This window comes from Schistocerca nitens, chromosome 1 (genome assembly GCF_023898315.1).
Source record: "Schistocerca nitens isolate TAMUIC-IGC-003100 chromosome 1, iqSchNite1.1, whole genome shotgun sequence".
Taxonomy (NCBI): Eukaryota; Metazoa; Arthropoda; class Insecta; order Orthoptera; family Acrididae; genus Schistocerca; species Schistocerca nitens.
The window spans coordinates 651,673,280-651,698,300 of NC_064614.1; the positions used below are offsets into that span (position 1 = coordinate 651,673,280).

Sequence of the window (25,021 nt, forward strand, 5' to 3'; positions counted from 1 at the left end):
GAAACAATTACACAATATATACTTCGGGCTTCACTGTAACGTTATTTTAAGAAACAGTCACATAAAAATTAACAGCAAATGCCATGGATGTAAATGAACTACAGTCTACGAATATCTAATTCTACGCACGGTATTTTTTATTCCGAAACTACAATTACAGATAACGATTCTTTACCTCAAAATTTGTCACTGGAATGACTGCATAAAAAGGAGCTAATGGTTAAAGCGATCGGTCCAAACAGACTCATGTGGTGAGATGACATCCTTCCATCAAACAAAAAATACATGCACCCCAAACAACACACAGATTCCATAGCTGTCAAAACTAATGGGCGTTTACCGAGTCCAAAGAAGATACACGGAAGATAATAGAAAAAGTATGCCTACATATTGTCGAGTGGGAGAATTAAGAATAGTCATAGATTGCTCTGTAAGTGTTTATATTATACAGTGTGTGATTATACTAGTCTTATATATGTGAAATTGTGCGAAATTAATACAACAATGTACAGAGTCATAACGTATCTTTTGTGCTTATTTATAAGAAAAGTCGAAACGAACAATTTATTTATTTTAGAGTCCAAGTAAGCTAGATTCCAGCCTGTACAGATACAAAGAAACGTTTGTAAACCAAATGCCACTCTGGATGTGTAGCTATGACGAAGACCTAGATTACGGAAAAAAAGAGAAAAAATTAGAGGCATTTACAACTGAAAACCGAAATCACGCCAGCGACTTATGAAAGAGGTTTATTTTTAACGGTAAAATCAATTTTAAAATTTTCGGATCTGATGGAAGACACACTGTCCCAACAAATGAGACCAATCATATAGGTTGGAGATGGGTCTGTGCTTGAATGCATGTCTTCAATCGAAGTCGGAAATCTGCTTTTTCCTCGCAGAAATAACAGAAATTCAGGGCCAATTGCATAAATATCACTGACTGGAGATAAAATTTTACATCAGATCTGAAAGTGAGCAACGTTCAGAACTCAGCTCTACCACAATGTGGCTCTACTGTAAACTTGGATCCCCGAAGCAGGTTCAGAGCTCAGACATATATATATATATATATATATATATATATATATATATATATATATATATATATATATATATATATATATCAGAGGTTCAAATTTGATCTCAGGTAGCACGTGACATGCTTCGCAACACGGCTAAAATCAGCTGTCGGCAGGATTATTGCGCTTCAACCGCAGATCTTTATCGTCTTAGACACGCAGTATTTCTCATTGAGCAAGTAAACAGAAAAAGTATCGATCGCCAAAATTTCTCGCAATACGAGAATGATCTGCTGCTGGACATTGTGTTAAACTATCATAAAGATATAATTGTTTGATAAAAAGATAAAGTCACTTTAATTCTCTCATAAGGCTGATACCTTATGGACACCTCTCTCTGCAAGCTGTTGCTGTGTCTACTTTAAACACATCACCAACTAATATTTGATAGGTTCGTGTGGCGTAAAATCTTGAGATTAACAGCAACATGCACATTGCAGTCAGAGGTTGGATTCTTTTGGCTGATTTCAATAGATAGTCTCGGAGCCTTAGTTCCAACTGCTCTACAATACTTTTCTCCAAACCAAACCTCATTTTAAATGACTCGTCATTTAACTCCACGGGCGGGTTCACCCTTTCACAGAACGTGTGGGGAGCTCATTAGGTCTCGTCATCGTCGTCCTCTGTGCACACATCTGAATGCTCAGATATTTGTAAAGCAAACGAAAGGAAACAATGTAATAGACACAGCTTAGGGTTACTGCACATAGAATTTTGCCCAACAATGGTCCAGTACGTTCAGAAAACGGTCAGTACGGTATGATTTCAATGGCACAGTAATGTTATTATAATTGTCTTTACGACCGACCATATACAGAAAGTAGTAACAAATGGAGAAAATAAATAGCTGACATGGGTTCGAACATGTGATCTTCTGCACTTCAGTACACAACGCAACTTCGGAGCCATTGAAATGAATGAAACAAAATTATGTGGTTAATACGCTGTTCCGGAAAAACAATGACACAACTGCAAAATTCACCAAATCGAGATTATTGCACCAGTCCTCTCAGAAAAAGGTAACACATCCAGTGAAAGATCGTCAGAACTGTAGTTATACATGGTGCCGCTAGAGGGTAGTTGCGTCTTTGTGGAAATATCGATTGTTGCGACTTGGGTTGGGAAGAACATTGTCGTAATTGTCAGTTGCGTGTTTCAGTTTGGTGAGTGTAGTAACGTATCCGGTGAAATAACGACAGAAGTTATGAATACTGCGGACTGAGAATCGTTTCTACTAAAATCGTTGGTGAAATAACGGCTTAAGTGTAAATTGTGTCTTGTTTTCCCGATATTTGAATAACTTGTGCGTCGTATTTGTTCATAGCGTCATTGTTTCCTCAACTTTTAAATAACTTTTTTGTCATAACCTTTTCTTCGCGTCATTGTTGATGTGAACAAAATGGCTTTTTAATACATGTAGGTCAATTTCATTTCCATTTTATAGGGGTAAAAATGAGCGACCGAGCAAAGATTATGCGACTTGCTTTTCAAGGGCTAGCGGAGGATAACAAAGGGGCAAGGGAGATAAACTGTTCCATGATAAGTGAGCAGTATAGAGCAACAACTATTAAGCCCACACTGTGAAATAACAGACAAGCAAGTCAGCAAGGTGGAGCCACAGGCATAATCATCAAAACATAAATCCAAGGTAGCACAATTGCCAGAAGCTTCAAATGTGTAAGTGGTTGAAAGGGCAAGCGCGACAAAATCAGTTCTGAAAAGGATGCCAGTAACATCCCCTTTGCCGAGCAGCACTTCCGATAGCAGTTCAGATTTGTCCTCCGACTCAAGTGACAATTATCATCCATCAAGCAGCAATGAATCGTCTAAATCAAGTGAAAAATCAGTCGTCCATAAGGAAAAAGCTCCCATTAAAAAGCCTAAAGAATTCGAAATTTTAGCATCTGGGACAGAGTAAAAGCCAAAAAGTTGAGAAAGAGTGGGAAAAGTTATACATCATGTACGAGTAAAACCATCAGTTTAATAAGTCACGGCTGCAAAATACTATCGCGAATTCTTTACAGACGAATGGAAAAACTGGTAGAAGCCGACCTCGGGGCAGATCAGTTTGGATTACATAGAAATATGGGAACACGTTAGGCAATACTGACCCTACGACTTATCTTAGAAGCTAGATTAAGAAAAGGCAAACCTACGTTTCTAGCATTTGTAGACTTAGAGAAATCTTTTGGCAATGTTGACTGGAATACTCTCTTTCAAATACTGAAGGTGGCATGGGTAAAATACAGGGAGCGAAAGGCTATTTACAATTTGTACGGAAACCAGATGGCAGTTATAAGAGTCGAGGGACATGAAAGGGAAGCAGTGGTTGGGAAGGGAGTGAGACAGGGTTGTAGCCTCTCCCGGATGTTATTCAATCTGTATATTGAGCAAGCAGTAAAGGAGACAAAAGAAAAATTGGGAGTAGATATTAAAATCCATGGAGAGGAACTAAAAACTTTAATGTTCGCCGATGACATTGTAATTCTGTCAGAGACAGCTAAGGACTTGGAAGAACAGTTGAACGGAATGGATAGTGTCTTGATAGGAGGATATAAGATGAACATCAACAAAAGCAAAACGAGGATAATGGAATGTAGTCGAATTAAGTCGGGTGATGCTGAGGGAATAAGATTAGGAAATAGACACTTAAAGTAGTAAAGGAGTTTTGCTATTTGGGGAGCAAAATAACTGATGATGGTCGAAGTAGAGAGGATATAAAATGTAGACTGGCAATGGCGAGGAAAGCGTTTCTGAAGAAGAGAAATTTGTTAACATCGAGTATAGATTTAAGTGTCTGGAAGTCGTTTCTGAAAGTATTTGTATGGAGTGTAGCTATGTATGGAAGTGAAACATGGACGATAAATAGTTTGGACAAGAAGAGAATAGAAGCTTTCGAAATGTGGCGCTACAGAAGAATGCTGAAGATTAGATGGGTAGATCACATAACTAATGAAGAGGTATTGAATAGGATTGGGGAGAAGAGGAGTTTGTGGCACAACTCGATTAGAAGAAGGAATCGGTTGGTAGGACATGTTCTGATGCATCAAGGTATCACCAATTTAGTATTGGAGGGCAGTGTGGAGGGTAAAAATCGTAGAGGGAGACCAAGAGTTGAATACATTAAGCAGATTCAGAAGGATGTAGGTTGCAGTAGGTACTGGGAGATGAAGAAGCTTGCACAGGATATAGTAAGATGGAGACCTGCATCAAACCAGTCTCTGGACTGAAGACCACAACAATAACAACGAGTAAAATTGTCAAGGCTCGAAAAATGCTCCGTATACTGATACATGTATCCTCTCTTGTACAAAGAAAGTATCAGAAGACTATAGATGTCAGCTGTTCACAAATTACTGAGCACTGGGATCATTACGAAGACAACGGGACTTTCTACATACATGCATTTAAACGCTCGTTCTCAAATATCGTCGCATTACTGCCCAAGAACCTAGAAAGCCGAATTGCGTTTTCTACTTGGTGAAATATAAGATAAGATTAGTGTGTGCAAAGTATTTCTGATAAACGCTTTGGGAATAACTGAAAGGAAAATCCGTACTGTTATCGAAGCAAAAAGGACTGGGACTGGGATGGCACCTGTGGACATAAGGGGACCACATGGAAAAACACCATAAGACTGATCCAGAAATCTTGAGTCAGTTAGGATTAACATAAACTCAATTCCCCATATTGAGAGTCACTATGTAAGAAGTGACACAACAAGAGTATTCATCAATGGTGGCTTATCCGTCGCAGAAATGCACAGAAATTACTCTTCAGAGTGATCCTCCGGTAACCTGGCAGCTGCAAATTATGACGCCTACGCGCATATAATCAATACCGAATTTAACATCGGATTTTTTGTTCCAAAGAAGGGTCAATGCGACCAATGTGAAGCTTACAAAAACGGTACAGGTGAAGACAAGGCAAAGCTGCAAGAAGCATTTCAAGAACATCAGGAAGAAAAAGAATTGAGTCGTATAGAAAAAATCTTGGATAAGGAATTGGCTCAAAATAAGAAGATACAACTAGCTGTTTGTGATTTAAGAGCTGTCTTCTGGTACCAACGGGAAAAACATCTGCCTTTTTTTACAAGTCGAGGCTCAACTGTTACAATTTCACAGTAAGTGTCCATACATACCTTTTTTCTCTATCTATTATTACTCTTGAAGTCTGTTCTACTTATTTTTGTTGTTTGTTGCAGGTCACTGAGATTGGAAACGACAAAACTACCTGGCACTGGAAACAGAGGCGTGGTAGAAACAGCAACTTATGTCTTACAATATCTTGAAGAATTATCCAAGAACCTTCCTGGGATGGATGTCGTATTTTACCCCAACAATTGCGGAGGGCAACAGAAGAGCAACAAAGTACCGTAAACTCAGTCTGTGATTCGCAGAAATCATGTAACAAAATGTTTCTATTGTAAAAGTCATATTGATTAAAATGTTCATTCTCTTCTATTTCAGACACATGATTGCAATGTCTTTGTACACAGTACAAATGCTGGATATTCAGTCCATTATGCACAAGAATTTGATTTGTGGTCACGCCCAGAACGAGGGAGATGCAGTTCATTGAGAGAGCAGTTAAGAGTGCTAGGAGGTCAGGGCCAATTTATGTACCCAATCAGTACATATCAGTCATCCGAAATGCAAAAAAGAAGGGAAATGTGCTACATCTTAGAGAAATGGGTTTTTCAGATTTCAATGACATTAAAGCTTTGCATGATGGGATGGCTCTTTACATGGCAAAGGACGTTGACAGGAGTATTTTCAAAGTGTCCAAAATTAAATTATTTCGATGTGGAAAGGGAAGTGATGTGTTTCAGTATAAGAACAGTTGCAAACAGTCCGAGTGGGGATAAGTTCAGTTCAAAGGGAGAAAGAGGCGTTTAACAGGGAATGTAGATGGGAGTAATTTGGATCTGAAACCTGCTTATACTGCAAAAATGACCCTCTAAGGAAACAAAATTCAAGATTTAAACAATTTGGTTTACAGCAATATCATTCCTAAATATTAGAAAGCCTTCTACTATTCTTTTTCCACATATATGTAATTTGTTGCTTTTATGTCATTTGGAAGTCGTTTATTTCACTTAGTATATTATTTTATGTCAGTAATAAGATGCAAATAATAAAAATGATAATAAAACAATGAAACTGCAAGAGTGAACAAAAAATTATATATTTCTTTTTTCCCCACCCACCTACTTTAGTCATATTTGTTAAATTTCTATAACAATCTCGGAAGAGATACTTAAAGGGTTGCAAGTGCGTGAATGGGATGCTGTTTGCATGAAATAATTTTTGTATTTTGTAGAGATTACTTAGTGTCAGATTAGGCCAACTTTCAATTCTATAGACAATTTTACTGTCGTCTTATGATGTTTTTTTAAAAAATGTCGTTTGGTCTTCTGCCTCTCCTGTAAACTATGCATTTTGACAGTTATGTCACTGTTCTTCTAGAACGGCGAATATATCTCAAAATACTTGCTTATGTTCTACTTCTCAATTCATGCCAAATTGTCATAGCAGTTTACAGACATGTTTGGTAGCTAAAAACTTAATACAAATGGCATAGTTACTGCTACTTGAACCGAAAGAGAACATATATAAGTGATGCTGAATCGTTATTGGCTGCTGTCAAATTCCCACACTTAACTCTTCGCTGCAAATATTTAGAATTTTACTTTCTTTCTCTGCTGCTAAGTGTCTGTGAAACACCTTTTAAGAGTCGTCTCCCAAGACTTGTTATGAGACTGATCATTAAGTATACAGTAACCATTAGTTTCCTTAACCTAACCTTCCAGATCGAAATACAGTATTCTGAGCATCAGTAGCGTGGAAATGGCGTAGTCACATATTTACTTGCCATTTTTTGTGTTAATAACAACTTTTTTATTATTTCAGTTGGTGTCTGTAAAAACAAAAGCGATGAATCGTAGTGCCACTACACATAAACTGACGATTAGAGCTGAACCTGACTTTGAAACGCAAATTTTCGTCAGTCAAATATGATCCGCCTTCACAGTGATATGATCTAAGATTAAAGTTTATTCAACACAGATTTCCAGGTTGAGCTTGATTTAAGGTCATTTTCTGTCTTAAGTCTAGTCTACATGATGACATTGGGTGGCGCCACTTGTTGTGTGGAATGAGCTGCACGCAAATGGCTTTATATTTGACTGTAGACATGGCAAAACCAGTGTATACTTCAGTTTCGTCTTTTTGTGGGTCCCTGAGTCGTGTCTGAAACGGAAGTTTTGACAGGTGCACATCGCACGAGATGTGATGCAGTAAAAAGTTTGTTGCATGGAATCGGTGCATAAGAAAAAAATAAGAAACGTGTTTCGATTCGTGACTGTATGTAGAAAAGACGTCACCTCGGTTGCTCAGCATCCTTGCTGAAATAATTTATAATCCCAGAAGTTATTTTAATTATCTTAGAATGCCACCAGAATTTTTCACGTTTCTTCTAAATATAGTTAATTAGGTGATAAGGAATAAAATTACTGTAATGAATGCAGTACTGTCGCCAGAACTGAAATTATATATCATTGCGTGCATTACAATCAAGATCACTTGGCATGCTATAAGATGCGGTTTTAGTTGGTGATGACGCTATTTCATTAACACTAATAATTATTAACATTAACAGTGATAATTATTAACGTTAGCAACAATAATTATTCGAAGCAGGCCGCATTAAGAAGAGAATGGTTTGCAAACTACTCTTTTGAAGACACATCTGTACAGTGGCAATATTTCAAAATTCTAACATGTGAATGGAGAGCACTGCATCGATGTTTTATATAGATGAATATTGAATAATGAATGCAGCTTCTTGAATTTGTATAACCTTCCCTCCTGTCAACAATATTCCTTAACAAAGAGTTGGCCAACTCGAACGATGGGATTTTAGCCTTGTAGACGAGAGCATTGCCACAGCTAGAATTACGCTTGCTTGTATTTTTCTTAATTCAGCTGTATATGTGCTCCTAACACAATAAATTTTGCCCAGCAGCTCAAATATTGTCAAATCATTTATGTTATGATCGCACATGACAGTGTCAGTGGCAGAAATATGTTGCTTATTTTTGTAATCAGCATCACTGAAATCCCACAAACACCTATGCAAAGCCTAGATATCCAAAAAGTGAACATTATTCTTCGTTCCTCACTTCATATTTCAGTTTGTCTACACTCTACGAACACACATAACCTCAACATTCATGCAACTAGCGTCGCCAAAGTTGGAACACGCCAAAAGTGTTTTGTTTCACCAACGAGTTGTGCAAACGCGCGGCGCGCATGCGCAGTGGCCGGTAGCGCAGTTGCCTGCAACCTAGTGTCGTCGTGTAAACTAGGCTATAACCTAAGGTTAAATGTTTTATACAATTGGCCCTTAGTTTTAGGTTCGGAAAGCCTTTCTCATCTAAGAGACAGTTAGCTTAGCATAGTGCCCTGCATATTAGCGTTTGGTTACTGTACAATGGCACAAGGCAAATGAAGGTTTTCTGGTTTATGGTAAATCTGGTACAGTACCAGTACAGAATATTTTAGCATGTTGTATCAAAACCCAATGCACTACAAATAAAAGTGTAGCAGTGACAAGAACAATAACTTCAAAAGTTGAAGAATGGATCGATGGAATGAAGAAACAACCTTTCTCACGCAAAGCAATGAGCTTGCATCCTAGTTTACATGACAACACTGGTTTGCACCGCTGGTTGCATATTACAAGTTGCAAGGAAAAGGTTTTGTAATGTGTGTAGACACGGTGCCACCAATGTACACTTCAGTTTCGTTGTTTTGTGAGTACCATAGTCATGTGTAAACTGAAAGTTTCGGTAGCTGTACAAGTTGTGGCGTAGTTTATGGTTGTTTACATGAAATCTCTGCATAAGACAAATGATAAGAAAAAAATAAGAAACATATTAGCTTGGTTGCTCAGTGACATTGCTGAAAGAAACTATACTGGAAGATCTTATAAGCTATTTTCATCATCTGTATTACAACGTGTGAATAGAAAGCACTGCTGTAACATTTTAAATAAATTAATATGGAATATAGAATTCAGCTTTCTATATTTCTTTAGCCTTTTCTCCTGCCAACTATTTTCCTTAAAAAAGAATTGGCCAACTCAAACCACCAGATTTTATGTGATTCTTGAAGTTTTCCCAGCTTACTGAATATTTGATGGGGTTTCGAGATTGCAGCCAGATCATATCGAGTTCTTGCCACAATAATTCGGCTGGCAATCGTCCAGCCATTTTCAGGTGAGTGCCCGCCACTGGAGACTGCAATTTTTTTCTTTTGTTTTTTTTTTTCTGTGGTGGTTTCAGGTTTCAATACAGTGTCACCAGTGGATCTTGGTTTTACTGTCTTGGTGGATGGTAAAAGTGTTCCCTTCTACAATGTTGTCATTCCAAAGACATCACTGGGTTGCACGTTGAAGTCCCATACCACCCTCCAACGATGGAAGTTCAAGTTGCAGTCAATAGGTAACATAACTGCTAACTACATTAGGTACCAACGTTGATGGTTTACAATGGTCGACACCCACTGAGTGGTCAATTCAACACTGACACTTCATTAGTGGCCATACCAGGGTTATTGTTAGCCATGGTCGGAATCTGATCCCTCAAGGATGGTGAGAGGAAAGGGGTGGCAATGCCAGTATGCCAGTGCTAGGGAGTTGCTGTGCCATTGGTTTATAAGCCTGCGACCGTGTCATATCAGGTTTCCACTTTGTCATAGAGGTGCCTTGCCTTCTCTCACATGAACATCTTCAGAGTGACCATGTCGATCTCTTCGTGATGGGTAACTACATTCCTGAGGGGAGGGGCATATAGGCTCCACTGAAGCACTTTATTCTGCAGGAGCTGGAGGGTCTGCATCTGGGAGGCACTAATTGTAGCACACGGAGTGGAGGCATAGGTGAGGGAAGGATGGACAACAATCTGGTACAGCCTGAGCTTGAGGTTCAGTTCCCTGCTGTTGAACATTGGGTACAACTCCTTTATCAGCTTGTGCCCTTTTTGGGTGATGTATTCTACATGTCGATGGAAGACCAGTTATTTATCCACATCGATATTTGATATCAGGGGACCATGGGATGTGGACGCCTACAATAGTGATGTTGTGACCGAGGATGGGAGACTGTTTAATGAAATAGACTGCTGTAGTTTTGGCGGCATTGGAGGCAATCTTGTTTGAACGACATCAGGTCATCATTGTGTACACCTTCCTCTGGAGATGAACAATGAGCTGGTTCGTGTTGCGGCTAGTTGTATAGAGCGCTGTATCATCAGCATATTGCCCCAGGTGGCAGTGTGGGATGACTGGCATATCATTCACATAAATTTAAAGAGGATGGGAGACAACACAGGGCCTTGAGGGGTACCCATCGACATGTGACATAAGCTGGAGTGGTGACCTTGCTGAGTAACCAAGAAGGTCCTACTGTGGAGGAAGTTATCCACGATCTTGACATAGATGTCATATGCATTTTGTAGATCCTAGAAAACCACTGGCGACGACATGGTGGATTTAAAGCCCTTGCTGACATGTTCTGTGACTCTAAGGATTTGGAGTTCAGCCAACAGGTGGGAAGCGAATCCAAACTGTTCTGGACATATTGCCCCAGGTACCACCAGAGGCTGGGAAATGCAGTGGAGGAGCAAAGATTCTAGAACCTTTGCCATGGTATTCAGAAGGCTAATGGGCCTGTTGTTAGTAGGGACCATAGGATCCTTCAAGGGCCTTGGGGATGGCAATCATTTTGGCCTGCTTCCACGGTGGGGGAAAGAGGCTAATTGTGAGACAGCAGTTCAGGATGCTGGTAAATAAGATCAGTGGCTTGTGTGGGAGCCAGCAGAGGTGTTCGTTTAAGATGCCATCCAAGCCTGGAGTCGACTGCCCACACTTCTGCTGGAGGATCTATTGGATTTCTGCTGGAGCATAAGCTGAGGGGTAGTCAGAGGTGGTCTTTGTCAGAAAGCAGCAATGGCTGTCAGAGCATCGCATTCATCTTGGAGTTCTACAGGCATGAGATCCTGTATCAGCAATTGGTTCTGGGCCTCAATCACATCGGTCAGATTTTCTACCAAGTGGAGGGCATCATGAGTTAAGCCATCCACTGTACAGATGGGGATGGTTGGTCTTCACTGTGGAGGGCCGCAGGGCTCAGACAAAAGTCCATTTGGATTTATGTTGTAGGAGGAAAGCTGACATCTTCTTCTCCCATTGTTCTGTTTTCCAATAGACGAGCCGGTGGCAGAATTCACATTGGAGATGCTTCATGCAATGCTTATCCCAAGAATCACAACACTGCTTCCACCACCTGTGGTAGTGGTTCTTCTGGATTTTGAGTTCATGCAATAGGGGAGGCAAGTCATCTAGTGGGGTTAAAGCCCTTGAGACAATGGAAGTAGAGGATTTCATCACCTGGATTTTTGTGGTTAGGCAATCAACAGCACTAAACAGATTGGCAGGTGTTGCCAAGTCAAGGTGTTGCTGAGTGGTGTCACTGAGGATCCTGGGAAATTTGTCTCGATCTGTGATGGTCAAGGTAGAACAGACATCTAAAGACAGAGCTACGTTGATAAGGTGCAGGAGCATGGGGTCGTGGTCAGAGGCCTTTTTGTGGAGTGTTCCCAATGAAAACTGCACTGCAATGTTCTTTAAAATCGCCACGTCCTGAAATCCAGCTGACAGTCAGAGCAGACTGCTATATGGGTGGGAGCTTCTGGGCTATAGACTGACAGCGCCAGAGAATCTTCCAGGTCAAGGAGGAGTATACTCTTGGGATTAGCAATGTGAGAATGCTTGGAGTTGAGATCTGCCCCAATAATGAGTTTGTCAATTGATGTCAAAGCACGGAGGTCCACTTCAAGAAGTGGTAGATTAGGGCTCAAATATGCTGCAGCAAAAGTTATAGCACTGAGGTAGGTAGAAACTGTGACTGCTGTAGCCTCTAAATGTTTGAGTGGTTGGAGAACCTCATGATTATCGATGAGTGTCTTATGCAGAAACACTGCTATGCCCGCACCTCGGCATTGGAGTCAGTCAGTGCAACAGCAAACCATGTTGTGGAGACGAGAATCATCTGTGGGTTTCCAGTGGGTTTGTGAGACAAGTAAAATGTCCACATGGTGGTCAGAGGGAAAAGTGATCAGTTCAGTCTTCATACCTTTAAGGCCACTAGCATTAAAAATACAGACAACTAGAGCCCGAGGGGGTGGATGATTGTGTGACGGATGATTCGCCATTATAACAAAATCGGGCTGAGCTCATCAACTAGGGCGATGACCTTAGTGAGCCCGTCCTCCAACCAATGGATCTTTTGAGCTGTTTCATGAATGACAGCCTAGATGTGGGGCTGCGTGAACAGAGAGATAACCTGGAGGATCTCTTGCATGCCGTGCTGGAAAGAAGCATCTGTCTCTACCACTGGAGGAATATTTCAGGTGGGCCCCTTGACCCTGTGACAAGCAGGGGTGGGTGTGGAGAAGGTGCTGTAATGGAGGGCTGTGGCACTTCAGCAGTTGGGTGGGAGGAGGTGCTAGACAACTTTCAACTTTTCAGTTTGGTGGGCATTGGTATGTGTCACAGAAGACGGATGAGCAGGAGGAGACTGTGCTGCAGCAGTGAATGTGGCCATAGGGGATGGAGCCAGAGGGGACTCCTGTGCCACAGGTGCGTCAGGAGCCTGAGCATCAGTGGTGGGATGGTTGTCGGGTTTACCCCTTGAGATGGGGAAATGAGTGCTGTCCTATGTTGGTGTGCATGGCCGATATGTCATTGGTTTCCTTCTTGAAGAGTGGGAAGACTTCATAGCCTTCTGGTATATAGGACAGCCCTTCCAGAAAGCCAGACGGTGGGGATTGTGGGAAATGTCCAAACAGCAGGCACATGTGGGTTTTTCTGCGGTCAGGAGTTTGCAGTCCTGAGCCAGCGCACTTGACACACCGAAAAGGCAGTGAGCAGTAATTGCTGATGTGTCACCTATAGCAGATGGAGAGATCTATCACCAGTCAGCATTCCAACCATCAACTGCCAGTTGATGGAGTGCTGACACATTAGCTGCGGATCCAGTAATGTTGGCAACTGATGGGTTATGCATGGGGATCGTATCAGCCTGTACCGCATCAAACAGCCTGAAGATGACGCAATGAAGCATCAAAACTGGTAGCGACAAAATAAAATAAAATCATAAGGACGGCTGTAGGTGTTTTTATTTTTTGTCACAATAGTAAACGGCCATTGTCCCAGATGACCTCCTGCTAAAAGGATGGACATGCAAAAAAAAGGGGGAGAGAGGACTGCCCATGGCAACACCGTCAGTCTGCTCAAAATATTCGTTGTTAAATAAAAAGTAGGTTGAGAAAAGGACATGATGAAAAAATGCTGTTATATCGGCCGTGAACTTATTGTGATGAGTGCCAAAGAGGAACCTTAGTGAAAAGTGAGATGACACCGAAGCTCACTAGTAAGTCAGTTTTACTGAGCTGAAGTGACTTCAGTCTATTGGTAAAGTCAGCTGAGTTGCAAACATGATGTGCGCACTTCCCCACAAAAGAACTCAGTAGAGATGCGAGATGTATCGCCAAATCATACATGGGGGCGTCGATATTACTGACGATCGGCCATAACGAAACTTCTTTTTTGTGAATCTTTGGAAGACGATATAAACTGGGTGGCACCAAACTATGAGGTGAATGGGTCATTAGGGCATTCTGTCTATTGTAAGCCCACACATAAGGATCTTTACCTGCAAGCTTCGAGTTACCATCTCCCTTCACAAATTACCGGCGTCGTTTGAATGCTAGTGCACTAGGCTCACATTGTTTAAGATTGAAGCAGCCTTACAAAGGTGCTAGAACATCTACAGTCAGTGTTCAAAGACAACGGTTACCCTCCGCATCAGATTGCCACAATGGTAAGGAAGAAGAAACGTGACCACCCACGACATCAAGAAGATAAGAATCTGTTCAAGTCCAGGGCATTCCTTCCATACTTTGGCAACTTTCCCTCTAAAGTAGGCTGGATCCTAAGGAAACATCAAGTTAAAGTAATCTTCCAGCCACCGGCGAGGATTAGTGCCCTTTTCATATTGGTAAAAGACGATCTGGGACTGTGGAAGGCTGAGATCTGCAAAATTCGTTGCCAGTGTGGCAAAGCTTACAAAGGTTAGATGATACAGTACATGAAAGCTGCGTTGAGCATACGCGCCACTCTCGCCTTTCATAGCCCAGTATGTCGGCCATAGGCTGACCATTGTATTACCATAGGACACTCTATGGATTTTTCTGCCACAAAAATCTTGGCACCAGTATTCAGTAGGTAATTAAAGAATCTGTGGAAATACGACTAGCACAAAATCTTATAAATCGTGATGGCGACTTTCAACTGGACAAGGCTTGGGACCCGTTGATCTCTCTAATCTTGGAGAAAACAGTTTATTCATAATGACATGTCTGGTGACGTTTGACATCTGGTTTAAGCGACGTGAGTGCGCATTCCGACAGAGGGCGCACATGTAGTTTCACCTTTATGCATTTGCCTGCGCGCCACAGATAGAACGGTATTTGCAGAGGGCGCGAATTTCGGTAGAGGACGCTCCTGTAATAGCCTCGAATGCGCATGTGTTTCGCACCAATTTTTGCTATGAAGCCAAGGGCGGGAACTTGCAGTCTGTCCTATACACCTCCTGCCACCTTGATCCCCTCATCCCCTTGTTGCTCCTCTCCTCTACTACCCCCCCCCCCCCCCTTCTGCTGCGCCTTCACCATTGTGTCCCCCCTACCCTCCACCTCTACATCCTTCATCTCCTTTTCCAACCTGGCTTCAGCTGACTCTCTCTCCCGGATGGTGCCCTCTCTCCCTCCATTTATTCCTCCCATAAACTCTAATCCTCACCTGCCCCTCCCTTCCTCTGTCCTTTTACTGGGCTCCCTCTCACCCCCTTCCATCCTGCTTTTTCCCCGCCTACCCTCTCTCTGCCTTCCTTCTCTCCCCCATGTCCTTTTGCTCTCCCCTCCACTGCCTTTCCCACTCCTCCTCGCTTCCACCCAGCCCACTTTTTTTTCTAAGTCCCCTCCCTCCATCGGCTCCCCCTTTTTTCCCCTTCATCGGTCCAGGTCCTTCCCCCCACCACCCCATCTGCCGCCAGGTTGCCTCTTCAGTGCTGTTTTAAGTGAGTGTTCAGTGTTGTGCGTCCCCTGTCAGTGTTTCAAACAGCCACCATACTGCCGCTAGTTGCTTTTTTTATCTCATGCGAACAGAAACCAGACTGTGGCCGTGTTTTTTAATTGTGCATGTCTCCTTCCCATGTGTCTTCATCTGCATCGTCAACGCCATGTTTTTGTATTTTAAGTTCCGCAACTTTCCGCCATTTTACTGCTATTAACAAAGTCACCATTTTATCGCCTTTTTATATTGTTTGTTCTCTCACCATTGTTTGTTTAACTTTTCTCTCAGCTGTAGAGCAGCGTATTAAGCTGCTGTCAGCCTGACTCTCCCCAGGTGGGGGGAATCGAAAATCAATAAAGGAAAAAAAAAAACTTGCAGTGTCCAGTGGAGGCCACTCACCTGAAGATGGCTGGACGATTGCCAGCCGAAATATTGTGGCAATACGTCGACATGATCTAGCTGCAACCCTGAAACCTTGTTGAACACCAGATTTTAGTCTTGTAGACGTGAGCAGTTCCACAGCCAGATGTTTTGCTTGTCTATGTACTCCTATAATTTGAACTGAATGGATTTTCCGGTAAAGCTCAGATACTGTCTACTAGTTCATGTTCAGATCGCGTATGACAGCCCAAGCGCAGCAACAAGTCGCTGCTTGTTTTTTGTGGTTAACACCATTAAAATCCAAGAAACACCTAAGCATGGCACCGATACTCCAAAAGTGAACAAATTCCTCCATTCGTCTCTTCATATTTCAGGTTGTTTACTCTCTACCGACACACCTAACCTCTATACGAATGCAACTATTTTCGCCAAAGTTCTAACAAACCGAAAACGTTTATAATTTAAATACGAAAATGTTTAGTTTCCCAGACGAGTTGCCTGAAACGGAATGTCGTCATGTAAACTAGGCTTAAACATTTTCGGCTTTTTCCAACTTTGGCGACACTAGTTGCAGCAGTTTGATGTGAGGTGTGTTGGTAGACAGTAAACAAACTGAAATATGAAGTGTCAACAGAGGAAATTGACCGCTTTTTGGGTTTCAGTTCTACGCATAGGTGTCAGTAGTGTTATGTACCAACCCTGTATCAGGCGGCTGGCCGCAGAATTGGATAATCGCAAGACCTCGTTCACTTTGTGTTCCTTGCGGGAGTGTCAACAAGCGCGACACGAAATGACAGCGTTTCAGCAGCAGAAACCTCAGCAGAAGCTTAGTAAATGAATATGACTGAGAAGTATGACGTCACCTTGTTACGTGAAGTAAGAAGCTGCATCATTGACGCAAGAAGGCATACTGAATATTGTTACGGATCAGTCTGTTGTTATAACAAATGTGTTAAGCAAATACGGCGCGATATGAATCACTGACACATTCGTATTAGGAGAGCCTATGCGGTCATTACAAGTGACGTTGGGTCAACACCAGCCGATATTTCACACTATAAATACTCCAGCATTTGAGTTCAGAGGTGAGTTGGTCAGAAGGATCGATGGGGCAAAGGACGCGTGTACTCGATTCTCTGGCACGGTATTAACGCTGGATAAGTCTGTAGTAGATTTCCTGCTCATACTCAACATCACCAACAGCCGCCGGAGAGATGTCTTCCTTTCGGTAAGCGCCAGTCACGAGTTCGGCACTGCTGACAGCTTCCAACGTAGATGGGAAGGCCTGAGAGTCTTCCATGTCGACTTGGGCCAGGACACCAGCGTGCCTGACACTTCAGCAGAGCCACAGGGCCCACCTCATGGCAGGCCAGGGTCGGCGCACTTCTTGACCACACGACAAACGTCATGGTGGTTGAGAGAGCAGAGATGAGCCACAGTTGCGGGAGGGGATCGAGGATCTCCTAGGCCGGCGTGTGTAAGCCACATATGCACGCGCCACCTTCTTCGAGTGCAGAGGATGGCGACGCAGCATCGACTTCCTGAGCAGCTGCTGGGCGCCCGCGGCGCATCCGGACAAGCAGCGGCAGAGGACCACCGTAGCGTCGCTAAAGGAGAGATTTATATGCAGAAGTAAATGGTTAGAAGTCACTCTTCTTTTACTGTGCCCACTGGCAAGTGGCCACCTGGGAGAGTGCCTTCCGACACACCATCCATCTCCCACGCCTCCCAATAGTCGCCACCTGCAAAAGTGGTGTCAGAAGTGTTTCTTGTGATGCCTACCACATTGGTGTCGGGGGCCTGTACGACTGTTTCGTACCAGAGCCTGGCAGCAGTAATAGCTGTTGTGCGGTGATTTTCTGAACAACTTTCTTGCAAACACAAATATTTGTTCTGGTTGTGATCACGTCCGGGTTAGGGCACAGTCATTTGGTGAAACATAGAGAACTGATCACGTCCGGGTTAGGACACAGTCATTTGGTGAAACATAGAGAACTGACTAACGTGTCTGAGTTTAAGGGGAATTGTAGGGAAGTGTACTTAGTACCAATAATGTGTACAATGTGTAACTTGTCTGGGCGTGCTGTGGATTGTGATAGATATGTTCCTGTCGTGTGTTCCACGTGCAGGAATTATGGTCATGCGAAAGAGGACTGTAATAAGTGTTGTTGGTTGGCAACGAGATGGAGTAATAAGTAATTTTGTTATATGTTTTGTGTGGTCGTGGGTAGCAAGTAGAGATTATTTTGAGAAGGAATTTCGCAAATATGGCGCAAACGCGAGCAGCTCCTACCGCAGGTTATATTATTGCAGAAGCAGAATGAACAGATGGCTCAAGAATTGCGTAATTTAACGGTTGATTCGATACAGTATGGGTCTGATATGTCTAAAGCAGAACTACAAGTTCCATTACCATGTGTAGATCCTACAGCCGCTGGCCTTATTCCCAATTTTTCTGGCAGATCATCGGAGGATGTCACTATTTTTATACAGGACGTGTTATCCACAGCTAGTCTGTGCAACTGGTCTGAGCAGACGTCATTGCAGATGGCCAAATTGCATTTATTGGGTGAGGCTAAGACGTACGTTATGTATCATGAGGTTTTGGGTAAGGTTACTGCGTTTACAGAATTAGCAGACGGGTTAAGACATCGGTACAGAAAATAGAATAGTGCGCGGTTCTTCCATGAAAAATTGAGTAATTTGAGGCAGATGTCGAATAAGACAGTGGAAGCGTTTTCGGAAAGAATACGCAAATTGAATGGGCAAACTTACGAGTTGACTGGCAAACAGGATGCGGACATGGCATTATTGCAAGAAGTGGAGGACAGGGCACTAGATGTTTTCCTACGGGGAGATTTCTCCAGAATTTTCACGCAGGGTAAGGATGGAGAATCCACAGGATGTAGCTGGGGCAATGAGAATAGCTACGCATCTGCAAGGGGTAGATAGTGCTACTAGGCCTCGAAGTGAGCAGAGATTGTTTACGTCAAATAAAGTACGCCACCGCTGTGGTCGAAAGGGTCAAAACTTAGTGTCGTCAATCGCAATGTTTTAATTGTCAACGATTTGGGCATAAAACGCGTTTGGGTAGAGGAAGCGGAAAGACTATAAAGGGAAAAAGAAACCGTTAAACGGCAACGGGAGTCTTCCGACCGTCGGGAAGCATTCCTAGTAAAGAGAAGTGCACGTAAACAGCACACAGAGACGAATTGCTCGTTAGTGGCGTGGCTAAACGGGAAATACTGTGAGTTTTGGTGGACACAGGGCACATATATCGGTTGTGAGTCTGGATCTCGTGGATAAGAACCGAGATATACATTGCGCGCAGTGGGCGACAATGCAGTAGATGCAATTGGGACAACACGGCTCGGATTTAAGATTGGAAACGAAAGGTTTCATGAGCAAATGCAGGTGTTGCCGATTGTGGGACAAGGTGTTGCTTCGACACTGGGGTTAGACTTTCTGGTTAGGCATCGCGCTAGAATCGATCTTTGGCAACGAAAGGTTGAACTCGACGGTAAGCTATTTCCGTTGAGGACTACAGTTGCAAATGTTTCTGTACCACAAGATGCGCCTATTGCAAAGGTAGCGTCAGATAAACTGTGTATAAGTGCATCAAAGATTGATTTGCATGACAGAGTACCAACAGGTACACGAAAACTAATCCGGGTACCAGTTGATATTAATGTTCCGCAAGATTTAATGTGTTTGGTAGAACCACTAGTGAGTAATGATGTGTTAGATGAGCAACATTGTTTTGCACGTAGGCGTATTACGCGTACAAGGGACATTAGAGGTCAGGTTATGGTGCCCGTACCTGGATAATTTTGGGGAATACGAAGTTACTCTCTCAAAGGGGTTGCTTGCAGCCACGTTAGAAGTTTATGGGGATGAGCGTATGGAGGATTACGGGTTTCAGAGTGATACTGAACGAACCGTCGATTTGTCTGCGACACGAGAGAAGGTGAAGCACCTGAAGGTCGAGGATAGATCATTGATGGAAACATTGTTGGTGAGTATAGGGATTTGTTCAATACACAGAGAGTGTTACCGGATACAACGGTCCCACAGCATAGGATACCAACGGCGAACATGAATACACCAGATTGTAAAAAAGTTATTACGAAGCCACAAACGTATTTTCAGCGAGTTCGAAACCATTAAATTTATCCTGTGTATAAACCGCAAACGGTAGAGATGAACTGGTATGAGAACAAAGCTTTTTCAGGAACGACGAAAATAAAATTACAGCTTAGTGGGTTATTGGTTAACAGAACGACTTGTGACATAGCAGGGGAAGACTTTCATATAGCGAAAGGAGCCACTTAATTACACTGTGACACTAAACATATCTGAAAAACTTTCTCATGCACGCTCCGTCCACAGGAGTCATGGCCTATGGAAGGAGCCACTGCTTCTGAAGTTCTTAAATCTGGTGTTTAAGCAATGTGCGGAATATTGTCACAACGTCGCTTGAAGATGTCACAAAACTTTGCAAATGCTACTGCTTCAGAAGATTTCCCACAGGAAATATTAATCAAACAATTCGTTTCACAAATTGAATATATCACAAAACTACTACTAGAAACACACTTGCACACAAAAGGCACTGTGATAGTTGGAGTTACAACCATCTCCAGACTCTGGAATTACATGAATATTTACTTTCTAAGCTATGGCAGTGAGAAATGATTCGTTAATCACGAAAGCGATATCAGCTGTAATATACAATTTTATACGCCAAAACGACGATATTAGGAAGTCGAAATAAATATCTCTGTAACTCTAAATAGGACGCTCATTTCGCTTACAAGTCGAAATAAATATCTCTCCTTCGGCTACAAGTCAAATTACGTCAAAAGACACTCTAAGAAATATCTCTAAACATATCATGTAAAAATCGTATAAAGACACTGCTAATTAAAAAGATTACGAAAACCTGCCTACAACCAACACTAAATATATGTGAGAATCACACATCTAAATGAGGTAATTACAAATATGTCTAAGCGCAGTTCCACAACAGGAAATACGTATTCGTCTCTAACCACAGACGGGAAAATCAGATCTAAAAGTTCTTGAAATATTTTGATACCCACAACAGATTGTGGAAAAAAGGTAAAGAAACACATACTCGCAGCAGATAAGATGTCTAAAAGATCCACCTAGAATTCGAAGCACGGTTCTACAGAAGAGAAAACTGACTAGAATTTTCGATGTCCCACAGCTGATGATCTGGAGATGTTCTAAAGTCACAATCACGGGCGGGGGACGGCATCCCACATTTCTGAACTAGAGGAGGCTAGTCTGCCTGGACTTGTCTCTGAACACTCGAACAAAGAAGATATCACTTGACTGTCTGACATGGAACATCCTGTAGACACCTTGCTCAGCGCCCGTCTTGTTCGAACCAGTCTGAAGAGACTTCTATCTTCCCACCCTACAAAGGACGTCTTGTGGCTCTCTGACGCCATGGAACTTCCTGTGAATGGAGCATTCTGATTGGTTCTTACTGAATTTACACGCCAAATTGCTGCTGCCGGTGTGGGAGCACCGTCCATCACTTTCTGCAGTCAGACAAATTACGAAAATTTCAGTGGCAAACTATTTTGTACCAATCGAAAACCACAGCAGTCATATTGAAGTGACTCTTAAACATTGAAAACGTGATGACTGGGTGTTGTGTGATGTCCTTAGGTTAGTTAGGTTTAAGTAGTTCTAAGTTCTAGGGGACTGATGACCATAGCTGTTAAGTCCCATAGTGCTCAGAGCCATTTTTAAACATTGAAAAAGTGGTCAACAGGTCATGAAATATGGTAATTATCGCTAAAGACAGTTCGTCAATTACACTGCTCTGCTACTGTCAAGGAAAGCTTGAATTGTTCAGCGTGAAACCGATATCCAACCAGGCTATATCACCACAAACGATTGACCAACATACCAAATCGTTGTAGTAAGCACAATTCTTATCCTGCTCCAAGCAAAATCATCAGTTCTACATCCTACATATGGCTATCGACCGCCAGCCACTCATACAAATACCACAAAGACAGACTGGTCCCAAAAAACATAAGCACACGCATCGCATATAGTCGCAGCAGTTGATATTCCCGTGAGGTCGGTTGGTCATCCAAAGGGGCCAACGGTCAGGAGGCAACTGCACCTGCACACACTGACCTAATGCGCGATCAGAGCGTACTCCACGGACAGCAGACACTCTTCAAACTGGTGTACAAAGCCCGGGCTGGCTCCCCAGGCACAAAGACGTCCGCTAACGGTAATGTTTCGGCTCTGGCCTGCTTGCTGCTATGGTTTCTGCAATGAGCCGCGATCATCTTCAGACTCTAGGGTTACAAGAACATTTGCTTTCTGAGCACTGTCGATGAGGACTGTTTCATCAATCACGAATAGTCTCAAACGCTGCAATGAGTCACTAAGTATTTCTTGTAGTCAAGACCATTAAAATACTACTGCAGGTGGCGACTATTGGAAGGTGTGGCAGATGGATGGTGTGTCAGGACGCACTCTCCCAGTTCACCACTTGCCAGTTCCTCAGGGAACAGGAGGTGGTTGTAACCTGTGTACGCAGGTGGGATCAGTAAAGGAAGAGTGACTTTAAACCATTCATTTCTGCAAACACATCTCTCCTTTAGCAATGCTAAGGCGGTCCTCTGCCACTGTTTTTCCGGGTGCACCACGAGTGATCAGCAGCTATTCAGGAAGTGGATGCTGCATCTCCACCTTCCGCAATCGAAGAAGGTGGCTTGTGCATATGTGGCCCACACGTGCCTGCCTAGGAGGTCCTCGAACCCCTCCCATAACTGTGACTCATCTTTGCTCTCTGAACCGTGAGGATGGTTGTCGTGTGGTCGAGAAGTACGCTGACCCTCGCCCGGCGTGCAGGTGGGCCCCGTGGCCACGCTGAAGTGTGTCAGGGACACTGGTGTCCTGGCCCAAGTCGACACGGAAGACCACCAAGCCTTCCCATCTGCGTTGGAAGCTTTCAGCAGTGCCGAACTCGTGACTGGTGCTTACAGAGAGGAAGACATCTCTCCAGCGGCTGTTGGAGGTGTTGAGTATGAACAGGAAATCTACAACAGATTTATACTCAGCGTTAAACCGTGTTAGGGAATCGAGTACACGTGCCTGTACCCCATCGATCCTACTGACTACCTCATCTCTGAACTCAAATGCTGGAGTATTTACTGTGTGAAATATTGGCTGGTCACTTGTAATGACCACATAGGCTTTCCTAATCCAAATGCATCAGTGATTTATATCGCGCCATATTTCCTTAACACATTTGTTATACCAACAGACTGGTCTGTAACAATATTCAGTACGCCTTCTTGCATTAGCGACGTGGCTTCTTACTCCATGTAACAAGGTGACGTGATACTTCTCAGTCATATTACTTTACTAAGCTTCTGCTGATGCTAGCTACCCAGTTTCCGCAAAGCACCGATGTCCTGCTTTCCGCCTGACCTGCTAACGCGATGAAAAGCTGTCGTTTCGTATCACGCTTGCTGACGCTCCAGCAAGGAACACAAAGTGAACAAGGTCTCGCAGTTATGAAATTCTGTGGCCAGCTGCCTGATACAGGGTGATCCATAACACGCCGTCCGCCGCTTGTGGTCTCGCAGTAGCGTTATCGCTTCCTGAGCACGGGGTCCCAGGTTCGAATCCGGGCGGGTCAGGGATTTTCACCTGCCTCGAAATGACTGGGTATTGTTGTGTCATCTTCATCAACATCATTCATTCCCATTACAGTTGGAGGAAGGCAATGGCAAACCACCTCCACTAGGACCTTGCCCAGTACGGCGTTGCGGATCTCTCGCATTGTTCCCCTACGCTCTTTTAGAAAAATTCGGCCCGAATCTTAAGAATCACCCAAGAATTCTCAGTCCCATAACTTATGGTATTATTTACAAAATCTACTAACTTTACCCTTATACTGCACCTTCAGTCTATCCCGTCTGGTGTAAACCATTCCAGAGGAATCTAGTGTATAGGTTTACATTCTGCTTGGGAAAGATAAACTGCACAAATGATTGCTAGTATTGCAGTTATACCAGTGGCTGTTACATTAATGGTAATTGTATTTTGCTTCCATATACAATGAAACTCCTGTATGTAACATAACATCTGATCCATGGCAACTTGTCCATTCCTCGCATCAATAAATTTATCTAAACTCTGCAGTACTGTAGTGTATAGAGAATAATTTAGGAAAGAAACATTCTATGTAAAATGCTAGTTGTATTCTCTGGCCAATACAACACTGGTTGATGGTCTAAATTGTTTGAACAGTATTCTATACTCTAAATAAACAATAACAAAATTCCAACACCATCATCAATTTCGAGGTGTAATGTGATTTTAGAAATAAATAAACAATATTCCTAAAGAAATTGTTTAAACAATGCCTTATGCAATTTATATCAGCTTAACATAGTGAGATCCTCCCAGTCCAACACACCATATAGATTGAACGAATTTTCCCACCTTTTCCAGGAGCAGGAGGCGTTGTGGGGGATGGGTGACATCATAGGAGTGGGGGAGGAGTGGTAGGGAAAGGAACATATGCCAACCAGGGAAAACCCATGAAGTCATCAGGAGGTGACAGTAATTAATTAATCATTTTGCATATTAATTTGATATCAAAAGTGTTCTCACTCTCTCTTTACTCCACTACTTAGCACTGGATGGAGTTCAACTTGCAAGACCATTTGCAGCAACAGGCATTGATTTCGCTGGGCCATAATTGTTTTTGTTGTGGTCCATAGATTGGTTTTATGCAGCTCTCCATGCTACTCTATCCTGTGCAAACTTCTTCATCTCCAAGTTACTACTACAACCTCCTTTCTTGTGAATATGTTTCGTGTATTCATCTCTTGGTCTCCCTCTACGATTTTTACCCTCCACACTGCCCTCCAATACTAAATTGGTGATCCCTTGATGCCTCAGAACATGTCCTACCAACCGATCCCTTCTTCTAGTCAATTTGTGCCACAAATTCCTCTTCTCCCCAATTCTGTTCAGTGCCTCCTTATTAGTTATGTGATCTACCCATCTAATCTTCAACATTCTTCTGTAGCACCACATTTCGAAAGCTTCTATTTTCTTCTTGTCTAAACTGTTTATCATCCATGTTTCACTTCCATACATTGCTACACTCCAGACAAATATTTTCAAAAAAGACTTCCCGTTGTTTAAATCTATACTCGGTGTTAACAAATGTCTCTACTCCAGAAACGTTTTCCTTGGCATTGCCAGTCTACATTTTATATCCTCTCTACTTCGACCATCATCAGTTATTTTGATTCCCAAACAGCAAAACTCATCTACTACTTCAAGT

At 42.7% G+C, this 25,021-nt stretch overlaps 1 protein-coding gene across 3 annotated transcripts in view; it reads right to left on the reverse strand.

The window, feature by feature from the left end:
- Positions 1 to 25,021, reverse strand: part of LOC126258780 (transmembrane channel-like protein 7) — a 249,103-nt gene that overhangs the window by 55,445 nt on the left and 168,637 nt on the right. Inside the window, exon 1 of one of the 3 annotated variants that reach the window (XM_049955669.1) lies at positions 176 to 328. The exons of the other annotated variants lie outside the window; for them this stretch is intronic. The gene's annotated coding sequence lies outside the window, so the exon portion shown is untranslated. Of the gene's footprint in view, positions 1 to 175; positions 329 to 25,021 lie in introns of those variants that run through there. 3 annotated transcript variants of the gene reach the window in all.